Source organism: Podarcis erhardii (assembly GCF_964252035.2).
Source record: "Podarcis erhardii genome assembly, chromosome: Z".
NCBI classification, from domain to species: Eukaryota; Metazoa; Chordata; class Lepidosauria; order Squamata; family Lacertidae; genus Podarcis; species Podarcis erhardii.
Window position 1 is genome coordinate 10,276,119 of NC_138504.1, and position 21,462 is coordinate 10,297,580.

At 44.1% G+C, this 21,462-nt stretch overlaps 2 protein-coding genes across 6 annotated transcripts in view; one reads left to right on the forward strand and one right to left on the reverse strand.

The window, feature by feature from the left end:
* Positions 1 to 21,462, reverse strand: part of IL1RAPL2 (interleukin 1 receptor accessory protein like 2) — a 483,744-nt gene that overhangs the window by 235,259 nt on the left and 227,023 nt on the right. The window lies entirely within an intron of this gene.
* The window catches only part of LONRF3 (LON peptidase N-terminal domain and ring finger 3), a 499,535-nt gene continuing 482,383 nt past the window's right edge, over positions 4,311 to 21,462 (forward strand). Inside the window, exon 1 of the mRNA XM_081847973.1 lies at positions 4,311 to 4,481. The gene's annotated coding sequence lies outside the window, so the exon portion shown is untranslated. The remainder of the gene's footprint in view (positions 4,482 to 21,462) is intronic.

Genomic DNA, 21,462 nt, shown 5'->3' on the forward strand with positions numbered 1-21,462 from the left:
AATCACTAAGTAATTTGTCTCTCTGCTTGCTGTCATATGAATAATCTTTACATTCCAAATCTGCCTGTAACACTTTTTGTAAGCAACTGTCACCCGAAGCAATTCATAATTGTGGGACTGTTAGACGTGTCAGAATTTTTAAGCTCAACGTAAAAATGAAAATGAAAAAAAGTTACACAACTCATGCTATTTTACTGTTGCATATGCTCCCGTATATTGCAAGCATGCCCCATCAAATCACTTCATGCTGTTCCTTGTTTCCAGTAGGAACAGTTGAATCTGGTGCAATTGGGGAAATGGGGCAGTGCTCCACCAACCTCAGCTTGCTCCCTGAGAAGTTTGGAGAATGGAGAATGGAGACAAAACCAGGAACAGCTGGTAAGGTTCTCCTGGCTTCCCAACCCAGTGGATTACTAAGAGGAGAGGGGAGAGGTGCAAGGAGCTTGATCTGGTACAGCATCCGGTGGTGGAACCAATCCAACACTCTAACCACTATGTTTTGCACTGGGCCAAGCCCTCTGCTTGTTATCACTCCCTTCACATTCTTTGAAATGCCAGCAACTCGCTGTGTAGGGAAGCCAGGAGACCAAAGGTGCCTCAACAGCAAGACCTCATGCTGGACACAGTTGACTGTGCCTGAGATTGGCTTCAGCTCCCATCTATCATTGACTTCTCAGATTTCTACCCCACCCATCCAAATGGGCACCAGCTGAGTAGGAATTTTGCTGTAAAAGTCTACAGACTTAAACATGGAACTGTAGAGTTGGAAGGGTCCGGGTGGGGGCATGTAGTCCAACCCCCTTGCAATGCATGTATTCTTTGCCCAACATAGGGCTCAAAACCATGACTCCAAGATTAAGTGTTTCATGCTCCACTGACTGAGCTATCACAAAAGGTGAGAGCCAGCATGGGGTGTAGTGGTTAGCTTGTTACACTCCAGCTGAGAAGATCCAGGTTCAAATTGCCACTCAGCCACGAAGCTCGCTGTGTGAACTCTCAATCTAACCTACCTCACAGGGTTGTTGATAGGGAAAACCAGGATGGGTGGGCTACACTGCCTTGAGATTTTCAGAGGAAAGAGGGATACAAATGTAATAAATAAAATCAAGGGAACAAGGACTATACACAGGCACATATAAGTGTATTCATATACCTACACACATATGTCCCAAAACTACAGGACTAATTCAAAAGACCCAAGGAATCTTTGGGCTCAGGTTTCTCAAAGAACAGCCCTTCACACCACAGGAAGAACCACAGAAAGAAAGTTTCAATAACAATTTCTGCAATTGCAGAGAAGGTGGGGCAGTCTGTGGTTCAAATGACAAAATGTAAACAATGTTGTTTGGTATGCCCAAACCTGAAATAACAGCTTGGATCCTAGAGCACAAGATCCTAAGAAAAGCCCCACTGAATTCTGATCAAAGGCCCCTCTAGTCCACAATTTGCCTATGGGAAGCCCACAATGTGATTTGAGTGCCTGTAACACACAGTGAGGTGGTGCACCACTGGCCACCAAATCTCTGGTTGCTTGCATTGCTGCTGCTTACCAAGGGTGAGGCACCAATAGGGTTGGCACGGTGCAAACACACCAGCAGGTCCACAGGATGGACTCTGCTGGTCCATTTGCACCACACTGACCTTGATGTTGCCCTCTTCATTCCCCTCTGCCTCCTGATAAGCAGCAGCAATATGCTTGACTGGAAGGCAGGTAGCACCCTACCATTCTGCCTGTTACTAATGAGCACAGCAAGCACTCTCATTACTCATGATCTCCTACCTGTGAGTCCCAAAAACTAGTAGAGGCAATATACAGTCATTATCATTAGCATCTGTTGATATCGTTATCCCCCATAAATTTGTCCAATCTTTTGGTAGATAGACTCCATAGTTTGTGCTGTTTGAAGAAGTATTGTACCCTCTCTTTTGCCTGTCCTGAATCTCCTTGGCATGGTATTCAAATTATTCCTGGTCACTTCTTTACTGTATTTGCTTATCTCATGTTGTAGTGCTAAGATGGTGAAGCTTATGGCTCTCCAGATGTTGTTTGACTGCAAGCCACCATTGGCCATGCTGACTGAGGCTGATGGGAGTTGTAGTCCAGCAACATATGGAGGGGCACAGGCTCCCTGCCCCTGTCCGATATCTTTACTAGGAGAAAAGCTAAGTAAAGCAAAATCTTGACATTCCTGTTTCTGTTGCTTTTGAGCAGTCTAGAATACTGAGATGTTGTAAACCAGGGGTAGATAACCTTTTTAGAAAAAAGAGGGAGGGAAAATGTAATACCTGAAACAATACACAGTTAATTTCTATATTGCTTCCAGTTTAGGGGCTTCCTCCAAGGAAATATACCTAAGATTGCACCTCAAGTACTGGAACCAGCAAAGGCAGTGCTATATCCAAATATAAGCTGGCTCTGTCCTCAGTGGTTTCTATTCAGTTCTGTGGACAGGTGCTACCCAGAACGTAGCTGAGAGGAGCAAAGCCTCACCCCCAAAACTCCGTCCAGGGACTCCATCCCAAAACTGAGCATCTCTTTCCCTTCCCTGCCAGTCCCTTCTGTGGACAAGCTGAAAAGTGCTTCATTTGAGGGCACCCTTTGTGGATGAGGTCACAAATTGTTCCCTAAGCCCAGTAGGGGGCTATTTGCATGGCAGTCTTCAAAGTGCTTGATAGCCTTTGGTGCAAGGCAAAGGTAAAGGGAACCCTGACCATTAGGTCCAGTCATGACCGACCCCAGGGTTGCAGCACTCATCTCGCTTAATTGGCCGAGGGAGCCGGCGTACAGCTTTCGGGTCATGTGGCCAGCATGATGAAGCCACTTCTGGTGAACCAGAGCAGTGCACGGAAATGCCATTTACCTTCCCGCTGGAGCAGTACCTATTTATCTACAGTGGTACTTCAGGTTAAGTACTTAATTCGTTCCGGAGGTCTGTTCTTAACCTGAAACTGTTCTTAACCTGAAGCACCACTTTAGCTAATGGGGCCTCCCACTGCTGCAGCGCCACTGGAGCCCAATTTCTGTTCTTATCCTGGAGCAAAGTTCTTAACCTGAAGCTCTATTTCTGGGTTAGCAGAGTGTGTAACCTGAAGCGTATGTAACCTGAAGCGTATGTAACCCAAGGTACCACTGTAATTGCACTTTTGATGTGCTTTCAAACTGCTAGGTAGGCAGGAGCAGGGACCGAGCAACGGGAGCTCACCCACCGCAGGGATTTGAACCACCAACCTTCTGATCAGCCATCCCAAGGCTCTGTGGTTTAACCCATAGTGCCGCCCGCGTCCCAACCTTTGTTGCAAAGCATAGTGCAAATGATTGCATATGTTGCATATAATTAACTATACCAAAGGAAAAAAGCTCACCCCAAGATTTCAGTAAGCATCAAGGTCAAAAACACCCAGTTCTGATTTCAACCACACAATATTGTAAAGGCTATGAAACAAACACCACTTTCTAGCTGATTGCTCACTGGCAGCCTATTAAGGTTGGGGCCTATGATAAACCTACAATCAGCCTAGGTAGGGAAGAAATTAATGTTCTGCACCATGTAGAAGAAAGAAAGAGTGGTTTAGTTGTAATTTAAGCAATTTTTTTATTTATTTTTTGCACCCAGCTTGAAAGCAAAATTTTGCAGGGCTCCCAATGTACCCTGTTCCTTTTAGGTACCAATGCTTATTTACAAACTAGGGGGGTCACTTATGGCATCAGAGAGAGAGAGAGAGAGAGAGGACACAGATCTGCATACAATTTGTATATGCTAATTCATCTGCATATGTTATTTTAATTTAAATAGAAATATAATGCAGCTCACTGTGGTGGGGAGGACTGTGACTAGGTGACTGTGTGCCTGCCTGCTCAGTACAGGTGGCGGCTATTTATGAGTGACTTCAAGGATGCTCCCAACTATAGAAAGGTAATTTTTACATCTAGTACCTTGCTCACTTTTGCCTCTAGCTCATAGCCCCTGGAAGCTTTGAAGAAGCGACTGTGGCCCTCAGTGTCAAACACTGAGCAGGCAGTAAATCACATCTTTCAAAGTTGGAGTTAACTCTTTATTAGCAAAAATACTATCTCCACAGACTTGGTGGAGTGCCAGGTCTAATGAGCAGAGCAGTTCATCTCCAATAAGTCTTGCCCCATATCAGTTCCCAAGACTGAAAGCTCCCACCTCCCCACAGCTGTCTAAGACCCTTTCTCTACAGGACTTTCCCCAAGCAATCAGAGATATGCAGCCAATCTCTTCTCTGCCCTTTTCATGCCTCTTCTGGTTTTGGGAGACAAGGGGGAGGGGAGAGAGCTTGTTTCAGCAGAAAGGGGAGACACCTATGACTCTTCACCAGCCAGACTCCTCTCTGCCTCTTGGCCTCCCTCCACCCCCCGCTTCTGCTTCTGCCCCTGATTCTGGACTTCTCTCTACCACAGACTCTCCTGGCTCACTGAGCCCTGTTACCCCTTCAACTTCCAACACCTCCTCTTCCCAGTCTTTCCCCTCTACTCCCTGTGGCCACTCACTGTTGTCCGACTACCACTCCCTGGGCTCTGAACCTTCTTCCCTTGTTGGTTCCCCAACTGGTTCCTCCCACCAATCAGTCCATGACCCTCAGGCTGAAAAAAGGTTACTCTATTCTATGTGAAGCGCTCTTGTTCCAGCACTCAGCTCTTCTGAGTGAAAAGCACATCTGTATAGAGAAATCTGTGCATTTTATGATGGGTGATGATGAAAAACAGCTCCACACTTTGGATTCTACTGTAGTTAAATAGTCATCAATGAAAATGAGGGAAGAGCAGTCAATTGTTATGTTGCTCCTCCAAGGATATGGCGGAAAGCAAAGAAAGGGAACATATCTATTAAAAGGCCACCTAAGCAGCAATTCTGTACATGAGTCTGGCATATTCCATCAGGAGACGCATTAACATAGCCAAACTATCTTGCCAGTGAAAAGGAACAGATGAAAGGGGGAGCGGAAGAGAACGGAAAATGTATACTCCTTTCTGAGTCTCATCCACTAGACATGTTTTAATAAGGTACCATTTGATAATATTTCATATTTTGATCAATTAAAAGCTGCCCATGATTCTGACCCTCTTCTCATTTTAAATTGCATTTTGCTCTGAAGCAGACAATAATTCTGAGGGAAAAGACTGAAGCACATTGGCCTCTCTGCTGTTATCAAGCACAATGACTTTTTTGTGATTAGAGTTGGATGAAAGAGCACATGTAAACTGTCAGAAAGTTTGTCTTGAGTGAGAGGATAAGTAAAGCAAGCACACCATAGTGGTTTTATAGCACCATATTGCCCAAATAACCCATGTTGTTGGAGTGGTGTGATTTAGAAGTGCATTATTTGGTCACATACAAAGCTGAAAATATACCCCACACTGCCTATTTGACAGTGACCCAGCTGGACCCAGAAATACCCTGTTAAGGATGCAGTGCTCAGTGTGTCTAGAAGGACACAGCAGCAGATGAGAATTGTGCTTTTGTTTAAATCAAGGGCTCTGTGAAGAGGCTGCTAGGCAAGTTGTCAAGCAAGCTTGCCATACTTTGAAAAAACCCATTCAACTAGACTGATTCCTAATGTGTCCCTTTTAGGATTAGCATGACAAGTTGCAGTTTGGTATTAGAGCATAAGAGAGCTTGTAATGTCTGAAAGAAAAGCTTGTGCATTTGATTCCCCGCCCTCTGTTACCTAGTTACTAATTGCAGCTGCTTTTTCTACTCTCATACATGTGCTGTGAAATTGACTGGACCAGGCCACAGCAAGTGGCTTCTACTGCAGTAAGTTTTAGTCCTTATTGAGCAAAGAAACACTGAAATAAATCAATATTCTTCAGTGGCATGGATCCAAGGAAGACTAGTCCTATATGCTTCGCAAGAGTATTGCAAATACTTCTAAAATAGTTCCAGATCTCCTCTAATAGAAGGTGTCCATCATGAGCCATGACTTTTGCATCACAACACATGCACATCTGTCACATAAAAGCTGGAAACTGCTTTTGAGTTTTCCAAAGGCTACAGAGCCCTAAAATAGCAAGTTCGAACAGATAGTAAATGCAAAAATTAATACTGTGGACATTTGTGCCCACACCTGAAATAACAGGCAAGATGCATTGCACTGAAGCAAATCTAGCTCAGTCACTAGAGCATGGGACTCTTAATCTCAGAGTTGTGGATTCAAGCCCCACATTGGGTAAAAGATTCCTGCATTGCAGGGGTTTGGGCTAGATTGTCCCTTCAACTCTACAATTTAATGATTCTATGATAAAAAACCCTGGAAGACCCTGATGCTGGGAAAGATTGAGGGCACAAGGAGAAGGGGACGACAGATGACGAGATGGTTGGACAGTGTTGTTGAAGTCTTGAGTCTGACCAAACTGCAGGAGGCAGTGGAAGACAGGAGTGCGTGGCATGCTGTGGTCCATGGGGTCACGAAGAGTCGGACACGACTAAGCGACTAAGCAACAACAAATGATAAATGCATTAACTTGTGCACAGGAAATCTGCAACAAATCTGCAGAGTGGGCAAATCAGGGGGTGGAGACAACAGCAACCTAGTGAGCATGCACCTCTCCTCAGCTAAGGATGAGCTTAGTCCTAGCCCAGAAACTGAGCTCGAATTCTGATTCCATTTGTATTTGTGTTGAGAGAGACTTGGCCACACACACAGAGGGGGGAGGTGCTTTCCCAGAGTTCTGGGCATGTGGTCTTCAAAAGATGGAGAGAAGTTCTGTGCCACATGCCCCAGCATGTGCAACCCTGAATTGCAGGTCAATTAATGAGGACAATGATAACTTGAAGAATTTCAATGGAAGATTGAAGGGTTTTGACAAGATGAGCTAAATGGTCTTGAAGGTGCACAGGACATATCTCAGCTGCAGACCACATACTTCATATTTAGATGGTCCCAGGCTCAGTCATCAGCATCTTTGGGTAGGGCTAGGAAATGCCTTCTTATAAAAACCCTGTAAAACCACATATGGTCAATGTGGACCAGCCTTCTCCAACCTAGTGTTTTCCAGATTTTTTTGGCCAGCATTCCTTTGGCTAGCATTCATCCTTGACCATTGGCCATGTAGGCTGGAGATTATGGGAGATGTGGTCCAAAACACTGGGAGGGCACCACATTGGAGAAGGTTGACATAGACAATTCAGAGTGAGAGAGACTGAATTTTGATGTGGCTTCTTATTTATCTGATTACCTTAATTTAATTTCCATACCATCCTTTATCTGAGGATAACAGGGTGGGTTTACAATATAAAAACACAAAAATACACAACATAGTAATGAACAAAAACAATCCTTATCCCCCCCCCCACCCCAGTTTAAAAGGTCATAGATTGTATAATTAGTCAAAAGCCTGACAGCAGAAGAAAGTTTGTGCCTGCCACCTAAAGATAAGTAATGAAGGCACCAGGCAAGCCTCTCTGGGGCGAGCATTCCACATTTTTATGCCACTACACATGTAGACCTTTCACTTCAGAAATAAAAGCTGCAGCAGGAGACTTCACTGAGTTCTACTAGACAGGGCTCTATCAAAAAGTAGAACCCAGCATGTCTGCCAGGCAACATGACAGTTCTGATGGCAGCTTTTTACCAGGGTTGGGAGTGGGTAGGGATGTCCAAGAAGATTCAACTGATGGAGAGGAAAGCAAATGAAAACTGGCAGGTTAAAGATTGCCCAAGATGAGAATGCACCATCTAGTGTGCTTTCCACCATCTTTTCCATGTGGTAACCAAAAGATGTTCCCAGATACAGGCTACCCCCAAATGAACCTTCTCAGCACAAGGTTTGCCACTTGAAAGGAATGTGTTTTCCACACCTGGCACACACTGCAAACCTCAGAATCAAATATTTATTCTGACAGAAAACAATAGGCCTTTAAAAAATATATCAGCCATTCTGAGTGAGGAAAAGATTATTTCTTTCTCTCAACACATCAGGAAAGATGTACAGGTAGCACAATTATTAATGTGTATGGGTGGGTGGCCTAGGATAGCTGACATTCAGGAACAGAGGAGACTACGACGTACAAGTTCTATTTTCACAGAGCAAAGAGATGAAACAGATGAATATGAGAAGTCTCAATTCTTGCAGACCTGCACCACTGCAGGACTACAGTTGGGTAAACTGTAAGAAGACAAGAGCTCTGCTAGATCATTCCAAATCTATAGTGGCAAAACAGAGCCTATGTTGTTCAGACACAATATGTCATGGAATACCAGTTCCTAGGGGACTACAACTATAGAGAGCTATTGCCCTGACTGTGGGCTTCTTTGGAGGATAGGAGAAGGGACATAGTTCAGTGATGGAGCAACTGTTAAATGCATTATTTTACAGGGAAAGACCTGTGGTTCAGCAGTAGAGCATCTGCTTTGCATGCAGAATGTCCCAGGTTCAATCTATGGAATAGCAGGTTGAGCTGGAAGAGACTCCCCATCTGAAACCCTAGGAAGTCACTGCCAGTCAGTGTAGACAAGACTGAGCTAGATGGACCAGTGGTCTCTCCTGAGATGGGAGATTCATGGAAACAGGATGCTGAATTACCAGGTGGCTGTTTGGTCCCATCAAGCACTATTCTTAAGTCAAGAACCACTGACAGTATTTCTTAGAGGAAGAAATGAAAGGGGGAAATGTATCTGGTTCACATTTTAATGAAACCTATCCAATTTTCAGTCCCTGAACTAATATACACAATACCCAACCCATAATGCAGCTAGCCTTCAAAATTAGCACTTCTCCAAAATTTGGAATGCAGTTCTCCAACCAAAATGCATATATTAAGTGAAATGGTGCATAAAAATGCCAATGTTGGTGAAAATAGTGTGCATCCAATACACTGATTTGATTGAAATTACTACTTACAAAAGTGTGTATAAAGTAGGGACAATGTGCATGAACATGCATGCAGATTTCCATGCAACCTTTATAACGGAGAAAACCAAAACAATGCAGAAATTAGCCAAGCTAAATTTAAGATCGGGAAAATAAGATACGAAGAAAGATCAAAATCCACATACTCATCTATCACAAATCAGAGGTTGATAGGCCATGTACAATGTTGCTAAAGCTCCATTGATATCAATGGGATTGAAGCAACTCAGTTGCACACAAGATCACAGCCCCTCTTCTTTACTGCCAGCCATTACTCACTGAACAGTTTCTTTCCCTCTCTGTTTTATGCCATCCCATCCCAACATCTGGTAGAGCTAATTTCAACTGCAGTGAGCCAATTAACATTTCCACTCAAATGACTGGAGGACCTTTGCTTGAAAAGGTGTTGACCCTTTCTTGAGACTAAGGTTTGTCATTTCTTCTCTCATTTCAATTCATTAGCTGCATGCACACTGGAGAATATAAATGGCTTCTGTGATGAGAACATATAAGTACGCATTTCATTACACCAGAAAAGACACTTTCAAATAAAAAAGGAACTTCAGTGTTTGTTTGGTTTAAAAAGAAAAGAAAAGAAAAGGAAGCATGATTATTGTTTGATCAGCAAGCGTCAGTCATGGGTATATTAATTCACATTGATTCTATTTTGAAAAATAGCAATGAAAGGATTGGAAAAGAAATGTTGTTCCAAAATACCCTACAGAAAACTCTGTAACTGCTCTCTGGTTCTAAATGTATTTGTTCAGAATTCAGGCATGAGCAAGACTACCAGAACAGATTATACTAATACTACATCAACTACATCTCTTACTAGTTCATGTCTAGGATCAATTTTAAAGTGTAGCTGTTGACTTTTAAAGGCTTAAGCCAGCCTTTGGCAATCTGGGACCTTCCTGGTGTTTTAGACTACAGCCCCAATTATCCTAATTAGCTAGCTGGGGCTGATGGGAGCTGTAATCTACAACAACTTGAGGCCATTGGGTCAGCAAAGGCTGCTCCAGACCCTTAATATAGCCTTCCCCAGTCTGGGTGCCCTCCGGATACTGTTGGACTGCAACTATCATCAACAACCAACCAACGTGGGCTGTGATGGGGACTGATCAGAGCTGCAGTCCAAAACATCTGCAGTCCATTCATCTGGTTGGTGAATACCAGCCTAAGGGGCTCTCCAGGACCACATCAACCACAGTTTGTTCCTTTGAGGAAGGACCCTTCTTCAGATGAAGGCATAGACAAGACAGTTCTTTAGGAATAATGCTGTCCCTCCAATACACTGGTGGTCCAGGGAACAGCTGTTGGATGGGGAGAGGACAGGGCAGTGACTGGTTGGCTGGCCAGTAGCACCAGTAGCAGTCACCATAATAGCAAGAGTAATGACACAAGGCATATATGAGAAGGAAGGGAGTTATTTGGGGTAATTCTTCTTCCGCCTGCCCCAGCTAGCAAGGACACCCCGTCCTCCCCAAAATTGGTCCAGAGAGGGGAGTAAATTTATACAATATATGAGAGAACATTGTAAACCTTTGAAAATGTTTGCAGGTTTGAGTTAAAATATTTTGTAATGCTAATTTTTGGAATCTCTTTACAATTAATAAGGTAAATTTTATAAGCATGAAAGAAGGTAAATAGGTTGATATAGAAATGTTAAGTTGTAAGTGAATATTTATGAAAGCCAAGTAATGGGAGGGGGGAAGTCGAGGCTCAGTTTGAGCAAGATTATAGGTGATGTTATGATTTTAAGGGATTGTGATTATGGTAAAAATAATGTAAACTCAATAAAAAATATTATAAAAACAAAAAACAAAATTGGTCCAGAGAGTCACTGAATTGCTTCCCTCCCTGTTCTGCAGACAGGTTCATTCCAAAAGTGGCAGGACACTAACTGCATAGCACCCTTTGATTCTGGGAACACTGTTGACAGTGGGCCAGTGTAAATACATACAGTAGCACTCTGTTCCCACAGTGGCTATCCAGAGGTCTGCAGAAAGCTCATGAGCAGGGTTTAAGGGAAACAATCCTGTTGTTCCCCAGAAACAACTTCACTTTCTTCTTGGTATTCCTAAAGCAAGGCCCTCCATGCCTCTCTGCTTGGTCCTCCGAACTCTTCCCAAGCCACACCTGCTCCCGAGCCACAATCTCCAGGTCATGCTTCTTAATCTCAGCCCCCCCCCCCACTCCTCAATGTGTGTTTGAACTGTGACCATCCCTCTTGCATGTCTGGATGGGTGATACAGTGGGTGTAGTGGGTGTGTGTTGAAACTAGTGTATTTTACTCTACAAAATTAAGGATTGCTTCACCCAATTTTGCATCTGGATCCAGACATCCTTTGTCATGTGGTCCCCAGAAGTTGGCCCAGATGCAAATATAGTCCTTTGGCTGAAAAAAAGTTCCCACCCTCCGACCCAAAGCTATCATCATGAGACAGTTTGTCCCACCATGGAGGAGTGGTCTGTCAATGTAATTCTGATCTAGGAGACACAAAGCAACTTCATGGTTCTAGTTTTAAAAACCCACTGCTGTCCCCGATACAGTGGTACCTTGGGTTACATACGCTTCAGGTTACAGACTCCACTAACCCAGAAATAGTACCTCGGGTTAAGAACTTTGCTTCAGGATGAGAACAGAAATCGTGCTCTGGTGGTGCGGCAGCGGCAGGAGGCACCCTTAGCTAAAGTGGTGCCTCAGGTTAAGAACAGTTTCAGGTTAAGTACGGACCTCCGGAATGAATTAAGTTCTTAACCCAAGGTACCACTGTATTATCAAAATTATTATTTTTCAACCAAATTAAGAGAGACATGAAAGCCAGCACCACTTTATTTCTCCTCTGCCTCTTATGAAAGAAATGGATATTTCAGCTTGGTCTTGACAGTGTAATAAATGCAATTATTACGATTTACATATTAAAGCCATTATTATGATGTCTTCATTGCAAAATGCCTCCAACATGATGACTTTGAAAAGAATTCCCTTTGCAAATGTACTTATGTCAGATCCTGCCTAATCGGAAATCAAGCTGTGTCAGGGCTGTCAGTTTTAAGAATTCTCTGATGCTTCCCCAAATCTCATCTTAATCTCTTTTAAGAGGCACAGGAGTCCATGTAATTGAAAGCAACCAGCAGTTGTGGTGTCTTAATGTTTATGCAAGGCAAATAATAGAGTGGCAAAACTCCCCCTCCAGCCAACTTTTTTGAAAAGCCTTGCTAAATCTTCAGTCTCCATGACAGCCCGCCTAAGGCACCGTAGCCCATTACAATGTAATATTTTGCTAGTTTAAGGCCAAAAACTTTTTTTAAAATGTCATCAAAGGTGATAAGAACTGAAGCTTTCCTCTTTCTTTCCTTCTTTCAGATGGATCAGTATGCCTAAAGTAATCAGTGTCAGGAAATATAAGCTCATTTGTGAAGAGATGAGAGCTTAAAATAGCAATTTTTACACACTCGCTCTCTCTCTCACACACACACATCTGTGCATGTGTGCATGTGCAGTTAAAAGTAAATATGCCAATTTCATGACAGCTATCCTGTCAAAACAAAAAAAAAAAGATTGTAAGGAACTTGTGGGGGACTAAGGGGCAAAGAAAAGTTTGTAGCAGATGTAGGTTTAGTTTCAGAGGCCTAGCATTGCCAATCAGCAGCTAAGGATGCCAATTTTTCATTCTGGAGCAATAGTGATGCTTCTTAACTAGTTGCTAGAATTTTCATTGGGGAGGCCAACATTTTAAAGATTTAAAACATTACCCTGTCCCTTATGTCAGTGATTTTCAACCTTTTTTGAGTCCATGGCTCCCTTGACCAACCACATTGTTTTTGCGGCTCCCTTGTGTGATCCACTTACACTGTGGTTCTGTTACAAGACCCCTTCAGAGAAGGGGTTGTTCCTTGCCCCTTATGTGATGGGGTGGGGAGTTTATATATACATTGAAACCCAAATTCCTCCAGGGCCCTAGCTTAGTGAAAAAACATCTGCTCTGCTTACAGAAGGTCCTTAGCTGTCAACGTTCCCCCCCCCCCATTTTAAAGGAAAATTTGCTTATTCCGAATAGGATTCCTTGCAAGAAAAGGGAAAAGTTGACAGCTATGGGAAAGTCACATGTTCAATCCATGATATACAGGCAACTCTCAATTTACATGGTGGTTACATTCCAGGGCACCACACAAGTGAAATTGTGTATATTTGAAACACCACTGAAAAAGTCTGCAAATGGTGGGGGGAGGGTCTTAGGAATAATGGCCATGGGAGCTGCCACTGCTGCATCCCCACAGGTACGCACCCAAGAACCTGAAGCCTGATACAGTTGTCTCATTCTGACTAATAGTAGGACCTGTTGGCATCTGCCCATCTTGAGAGACAAAATGGATTGCGCCTCTGAAGGTGAAGTCGAACTGTTGTATTAGCAGTGACCTTCCCAGAGTGTAAGCCTGGACAGTCCGTATGGAGGCCCTGGGCTGTGCAGATGACAAGACACTTCCTCCCTTCTTGGTCTCACTGAGGTGGTCCAAAGGAAAGTAGAGCAATATGTTTGGCACCAGCTTAGCTGCAGAAGCTGCCAGAAGGAGACACACAATGTGCCGTCTTAGAGACTCCATTCCAGATTTGTGTAGGTTCCCAAAGATATCCCACAAAGGCACTGGAGGTTTAGGATCAGAATTTTCCTTCTCCTAGCTGGGCTCCCTTCCCAGGTTGATGAGCCCCATCTGCCCCTCACTTCCCTCTACAGCATGTGAAAAAACCACCCTCTTGACCATTGGACCCACTATTGGTCTCATCCGCTCAATCTGCCAAAGCCTGTTTTTGTATGCAGAGGATAGACAAGTCCCTAACTCACCAAGGGTTTGAGACCCATCGGCTACCTTCACCTGGTAAACTGCTTATTGTTTTTCATTAAGTGATACGTATGTTTTGCTAAATAATTATCCTGTAATATTGGAAGCTGGGGTGTATGGGGTGTTAGGGGAGGTAGTACTTTTTGTGGGGGACACCTTGTGCTCCTTCTGGGGTAGTTTGTCCACCTTTGGTCCTCACCTGGCACTCAGCTCTCACCTGTGGCTCCTAGAAGCTGTCAGCAGGTGACAGCAGTGGTAGAACCAACCATTCTCTTATCTCCAGTACGCTCCTTTCTTGGATGTGCCTCTCCAAGCACCCATGAAGATTTTGAACTGGATTTTATGGTTTGGACTTAAGTTTTCAGCCAACTTAAGATGTCAAACTAAGTTAAAAGGAAGCCCTTCAAAACCCTACTTTCTAACACTCCAGCAGTGCAATCTTATGCATGTCCACTCATAAGAAATCCTTGCCAAGTTCCCTTGCCTGGGAGTAAGTCTCTTTGAGTAGACAGGCAGAGGATTGCAGAGCAAACTAATATTTACTTAGCAGCAGTATTCCTGCATCTTGTTCAATAGAATTGTGTGTGGTGTGCTGCTTCAGATCTCCACAAACAACACAACTCAAACTGAACCTTGGACTGTAAAGCCAAAAGTTAATGAGATTTAAATTGGTAACAGCCAAAGCTTTCCTTTAAAGAAAACATTATCGATTTTAAAAGGGCAATTTAATGAAAAAGAATGAGATTCGTCCGGATTTTGCATGAACTGTATTAGCGATTAATTTTAAATAAGGATATGCAGCACAACAAAATACGCAGAAGTTATTTACATATTTCAGACCATTTAACTGCACGTTCTTAAAGTGCCTAATCACCCAGGAACCGTTTTCTTAATTGGATTTTGGGCACAAATGAAATCTAAGACCAGAAAAGCTACTGCAATGCAACACTCCGTACAACATATAGCTTCTTTCTTGAAGTTAATGGCTCACTTTCCACTCAGCCCTGGGACTCATAAACATGGGAAACCAAACCGTACTCCTTAGTTTGATAAATATCTGCCTGGTTGCATTAAGCAGAGACAGTAAATTAGATGCCAGAGCCTGACTGAGCACAGATATGATTCCCTGCCTAGCAAAAACCTGCAGCAAATGTGATTACATGGGACCAAAGCCAGAATTTGAACCCACGGCCACTAAAAAAAATAGTTGAATTGATAAGTTGGCTCTAAGAGGAAAATGTCAATGGGTAAGTGATATTTCCTCCAACTGTTCTCTCTCCCATCTCTACTGCACTCCACCAGTTGCAGTTCTTGGTCTCATAAATGCAATCTATACATCACAATTAAGATTCATTCCTAGAGAATGCAATTTTCATTCCATTATTTCCACTTCATCCAAGCTTGTTGTTTCCCAGGGCAACAGAAATGAGCGTCATGACCACACTTCATTATGGGTGCCAAACATGGCAGAGTCAATGGGAATCTATGCAGTTTCTAGGCAAGACATGGAAGTTTTGAGTTGACATGACCCCAAGCCCAGGAAGCATGATGGACTCTGACCCTAATCTGGACAAGAAGTCAGCTGGATCAGTCAGGGCCAGAGGCAGAGATGCTAGATCCAAACTCAAGCCACTCATGATGACCACTGGGCCTGACTCAGAACCTGGAACTGTCAAACTACAGTGGTACCTCAGGTTACATACGCTTCAGGTTACATACGCTTCAGGTTACATACGCTTCAGGTTACAGACTCCACCAACCCAGAAATAGAGCTTCAGGTTAAGAACTTTGCTTCAGGATAAGAACGGAAATCGGGCTCTGGCGGCGCGGCGGCAGCAGGAGGCCCCATTAGCTAAAGTGGTGCTTCAGGTTAAGAACAGTTTCAGGTTAAGAACGGACCTCCGGAATGAATTAAGTACTTAACCCAAGGTACCACTGTATCTGGGGTTGATGAGGGCTGTAGTCCAAAATATTTGGTTACTAGGTTGGAAAAGGGAGAGAGAGAGAGAGAGAGAGAGAGAGAGAGAGAGAATGAATCATCTGCCATTAAATCTTCTACTGGATTGGTTTGACTTAGGTCACATCTACACTTAAAGCACTTGGCTTCCCCCAAAAGAATCCTAAGAACTTTTGTTTGCTAAGAATTCTAACTCTGTGAGGTACAAACTACTGTTCTCAGTATTCTTTGGAGGAAACCGTTATGGTTAAAGTGTTATAAATGTGTTTTAAATGTGTTGTGAGTTGTGGATGTGACCTTGTTTGATTCATTCCCCATCGGCTTGTTCACACATGCACTTACACCACCTTCACTCAAGTGTGTTATATCTGTGCATGATCTATCACAGGTTATTTCTATCATTTCACCTTGCCCCAAAGACAATGGAATTCAACAGAGACAGGGTCAGAAACAGCAGGTGTCATCCTTGGGTAGCTGCTGAGGAAGCAAGATCCTAGTAGAGTCCTCCTCCTCCTCCTCCTCCTCCTCCTCCCCACTCCTGTCAGTTTCAGGTAGCCACTATCTTTGTTTCTGAAAATGTCTCAGAACTCCTTTGCAGAAGGAAGAAATGGTTGCTACTTGGAGCTGCCCGTCCCACCAAGTCAATCCTACATAGGCCTCCCACAACCTCAGGAGGACCACCATTGCTGAAATAGGGCTCACTACACTGTACTTTGTCAACAACCCCCTCAGCCCTGAGCAGAATACACGTTCTGCTGTAAGCAATCAAATAATGTGCTCATGGCCAAGCCCAATCCCCTTTTGTTCTTTGAATGCTCAAAGCAGAAACTCTACTTATTGTTAGCATGCTACATGAACAAGTAATCTCTTCTTCTTGGCTCTATTTCTTTTTCTTTTTCCCCCTTTAAACAAGATATTTGTAACATCCAAGCGGAAAAGATTATGTCACTTACTTCAAGGGAGATGAAATACATATGCTATTTGTAGGTAGCAAGATTAACATGCTAATGAAACTCCACGTCTGTTAAGGGTGCACTTTCAGCTGTGCTTTCCTTTTGTTAGATAAAACCAATCCACTGAAGGTGTTGTCAACTGAGCTTGGTTAACACAGACACACCGGAAGGGCAGGGGAAGAAGGGGAACCAGCTATGCTAATACGACATTTCTCCATCCTCCAAACAATGCGCTGTGACAGGTACCCTACAAGCCCTGAGTATTGGACTATTCTGACTAGTGTAATGTCACTGTCAGCTGCCTTTGCTGTCTTTTAACATACCAGGCGGAGAACATGCCTGGCCTTTGGTGTTCAACACAAAGAGTGTCATCTGGACAGGAGTCAGTTGCATGAAGGTTGTGATGCCATTTGTAACAGAATGTTGGCTTCCTCAAGCAGCAAATGGCACCAGGGCTTTAAAAAGGTAAAGGTAAAGGACCCCTGATAGTTAAGTCCAGTTGCAGACCACTCGGGTTGCGGCGCTCATCTCGGGTTTTTTTTTTTTAATATAATAGATTTTATTAAAATTTTGAAGGTTACAGAAAAAAAAGTAGAAAAGGTTAAACAGACAAAGCACAAAAACAAACAAACAAAAAACCCAACAACACACAAACCCAACCTTTACATAACTTTCTTTCCTTTGCTTATTTCCTTGACCTCCTCACACCTCCCTTTTTTGTATTCTAGTTCAATTAGATATTTCAGCAAATCCTTTCCATCTTTGTTTTTATCCTAAAAATTTATCTTGATATACTATAATTTTACATTCTCCTCTTTCACTAATTACCAATCCATTTTTACTTAATCCTTTATAACATTTCTGCTAAAACCACATAGCTTCATTCCAACATCCTTCTAACATTCCTTAATTTTACAATATTTCTGTAGATAAACTTTAAATTTTTTCCAATCTTCTTCCACCGACTCTTCTCCCTGGTCTCAGATTCTGCCAGTATGGTGCTCATCTCGTTTTACAGGCCAAGGGAGCTGGCATTGTCCGCAGTTTTTCCGGGTCATGTGGCCAGCATGACTAAGCCGCTTCTGGTGCAACAGAACACCGAAACCAGAGCAGCGCATGGAAACACCGTTTACCTTCCCACCAGAGCGGTACCTATTTATCTACTTGCACTTTGATGTGCTTTCGAACTGCTAGATTGGCAGGAGCTGGAACCAAGCAACGGGAGCTCACCCTGTCACGGGGATTCAAACAGCCGACCTTCCAATCAGCAAACCCAAGAGGCTCAGTGGTTTAGACCACAGTGCCACCCGCAATCCAGGGCTTTATTTTCCCATTAAATAAATCATATTATTTAACACGACTGCCCAGAGCAGTGGTCCCCAAATTGCCTGCCCCCATGAACCACTTAAAAATTGCTGAAGTGTTTGGCAGAAACACAACATGGGGTTTTTTCCCACCTGTTGTAGCAACTGTAATAATAGAATTATAGAGTTGGAAGGGACCCTGAGGATCATCTATTCCAACCCCCTACAATGCATGAAGATGGAGCTGTCCCATATGGGGATCAAACCTGCAACCTTGGCATTATCAGCACCATGCTCTAACCCACTGGATTTCAACCAGTGTGCCATGGTACCCTGGGGCACCTTGAAGGATACTCAGGGGAGCCACAGGCAACACTGGCCTCTGTCCCTTTTTCCTGAGGCAGCCTCAGAGTAATCAAGCAAGTGGGTAAGGGAGCCCAGCCAGCTAGTCCACCAACCCTTGCTTTTGGGAATAGACAGACAAGTGGGAGACCAGGCAGGCAGGCACTGCGCTGGCCTTTCTTGTGCTTGCTGTGTGCAAGGCCTGCCTGGGAGTCAAGTGCCTGGTGCCGAAGGGGAGACAGTCTGCCATGCAGGCCCTGCAGCATCCGCTGCTGCCACTGCTGCCTCCCAAGGTAAGGTGCTGGCCAGTAAGACCTTTGGCCAGTCTTCATTGGGCCGCTAAGACTGCAAGCATCCTCTTCCCAGGCCCCTATGGGGCAGTGTGAGGAGGCACCTCTCTTTGGGGCTGGGGGTGTGGTAGCTCAAGAACCAGAGGCAGCAGCAGCGGCTGCCCGGAGGACTCCCACAAAGAGGGGAGAAGAGAGGAGTCTGAGGGAACCTTCCACAAGGAAGGATTTAAAAAAAGAGTGAGAGGCTTCTATCTCTGCAGGCAAGGGGTGACATAACTGGGTTCCTGAGCCCCACAGTGGTGATGCAGAAGTAATGTAGAAGTTGGTCAAGGGGGCCATAGACTCAGAAAGGTTGAAAACCTGTGCTCTAACCAACAGAGCTATCTAGTATTGTTGTATGGTTTTTAATTGTATTTTTACTGCTTCTTTTATTTCTTATGTTGCATTTTATTGCATTAGAATCTGAATTCTAAAAGATTCAAAATTTAACTGTGCTTCACAGACATACCAGGATTTCAGGAATGTGTCTCTTTCTGCCCTGCCTGGAGATATTCTGCATACAAAATAAATGCTCTATCACTGAGCTCAGGGGCAGAAGAAGGGGGTGTGATGGGGGTGGGTTGCTCCAGGTGTCACCACTGAGGGGGGTAACAAAATGCTGGGTGGCACTCATCGCAGGGCCTGCAGCGCATCCGAGCCACGCATCTCTCCTGGGAGTGACATGGTGGCTTGGGTGCCCACTGCCTCCCCGCTAGCTGTAGGGCGGCTGTGTGGGAGGAGGCAGGTAGACTCCTTGGAGACCCCATGGAGTGCCTGCCCTGGCTGGGTCCGCCCCATGGGCAGCTGACTCCACCCCTGCAGGCATCTGGCCCTTCCCCTGGGCACAGGGCACACGTGCCACCCCAGGTGCCCGATCAGCTTGCTCCACCACTGACTGAGCTATAGGTCTTGCTCTGTTAAAAAAACCAACAACTTAAAAAACTATGTCTGTCTATCTATATCTGAACTTTCACATTTCTCTAAAGGAGCAGAAGTAACGTAAAATTTTAATGACAACAGAAATAATTGCCAGCTGCTCTAGGTAGAATTTGCTGTGTTTGCACTCTAACTCTGATACCCTTGCCCAATGGGAAAAACATCTCATGGAATATAAAGTGTACAGCATGCCAATCAACATTCAATCTGATCCTTTTTTTTTCCTGAGCGATCTACCACATTTTCTCACTTTTCACAGCCATGCAGAGGATACCAGGCCCAATCTGTATATGCCATTTTACAAAAAATCAAAAGTTTGTGTGTGTGTATGTCTTGGTAACAAGAAATTAATAAGCCTCATCAAATTGGTTTTACTGCCCTATTATAATCGCATCCTGCAGTCATTTGTGTCAGCTATGGTAACTTCATAGAAGAGAAGCGGAACTAAATTCCTCCCGTTAGTGTTTCATTGAGAGTTCTTTTTCTGTGGCTGAACACTTTTGGCTGACCTTTATAATGTCCACAGAAAAATTTGGTCATATTGGCAACAGCAGAGCAAGTTTTGAGCTGCACGATTCAACTTCTGCTTAAACATTAGCTGATGAAATTAGTAAGGGTTTAGATTAGAGACAGGCACAAAGGACCACTTAAAATTATCCACCCTATTGCTAGGTGGTGAAATGGATCGGGAACCCACCAAATATCTCCAGGGGGAGGAAAAATTATCCAAGAACTTATCATGGGTGGTGCTTGCCATTGGCAGCGATTGTAGCATAGTTCCTTTCCTTTCCTTTCCTTTCCTTTCCTTTCCTTTCCTTTCCTTTCCTTTCCTTTCCTTTCCTTTCCTTTCCCTTCCCTTCCCAGAGTGGCAACAGTATTGGCTCTCTTGCCAGCCTGGCAGTCACTTGTTGTGAACAGCTCTGTGATCTTCAGATGAAGGGTGGCATACAAATTAAAGAAATAATAATAATAGTTTTGAACCCTACATAATGCCCTGGACCTAACGATCTTCCAAAGCACTGTGGGAAGAAAATGACAGCCTTACATGCATGCCTTGCCAACAGCTTTATGTAAAGCTACACATAGGAATATAGGAAACTGCCTTCTTTTGACTCAGGTCATTGGTCCATCTTGCTAAGCATTGTCTGCAAGGTCTGGCAGTGACTTTCCAGGATACCAGGCAGGGTTCTCCATTCCTGGGGTTCTCCATTCCTGGGGTTCTCCATTCCAGGGTTCTCCAACCAGAAAACTTTCTTGTGCAAAGCAGGTGCTGTCAGTGGCGTAGCGTGGGGGGTGCAGGGGGGGGGCCGGCCGCACCGGGCGCAACATCTGGGGGGCGTGCGCTCGCACTTGCAGCTCTCTGCCCCTACCTGGCTCACTCACTCTCCACAGGTTAGGGGGCGCAAATTACTTGCCTTGCCCCGGGTGCTGACAACCCACGCTACGCCACTGGGTGCTGTACCTCTTTGACACAACACTTTATAGGTCAGGGAAACCTATCCTATTCCACTATGAAATCACCAAAAAATGCCCTTCTTCACTTCCTTCTAATAGACCCATGAAATAGTAGGGGGAGGGTTTTCCACTCAGTGCTAGAATTGGTCAAGCTTCCTTCCTCCTAACGCTACATCATAGGATGTGATGTGGAAGAAGGGGCAAACTCCTCCACTGATTTTCCTCAGAGGAGGTTTGCACAATAAGAAAATTGTCCCGCTGAATTTTTAGGACTATCTAGCAGAAATGACAAAAAATTACTAATGAGTAGGCAGCCCTCCTTTGGTCAGGAAGAATAAACAGGATGCTTTGATTTGAGAACAGGGGAAGATTTGTAAAGAGGATAAGTGATATTGAAGGGCACGGGCAGGAAATGGAGTTTTCTTTTTTCTTTTTTTTTTTTAAAAAGGCGAACTTGATGTTCTGC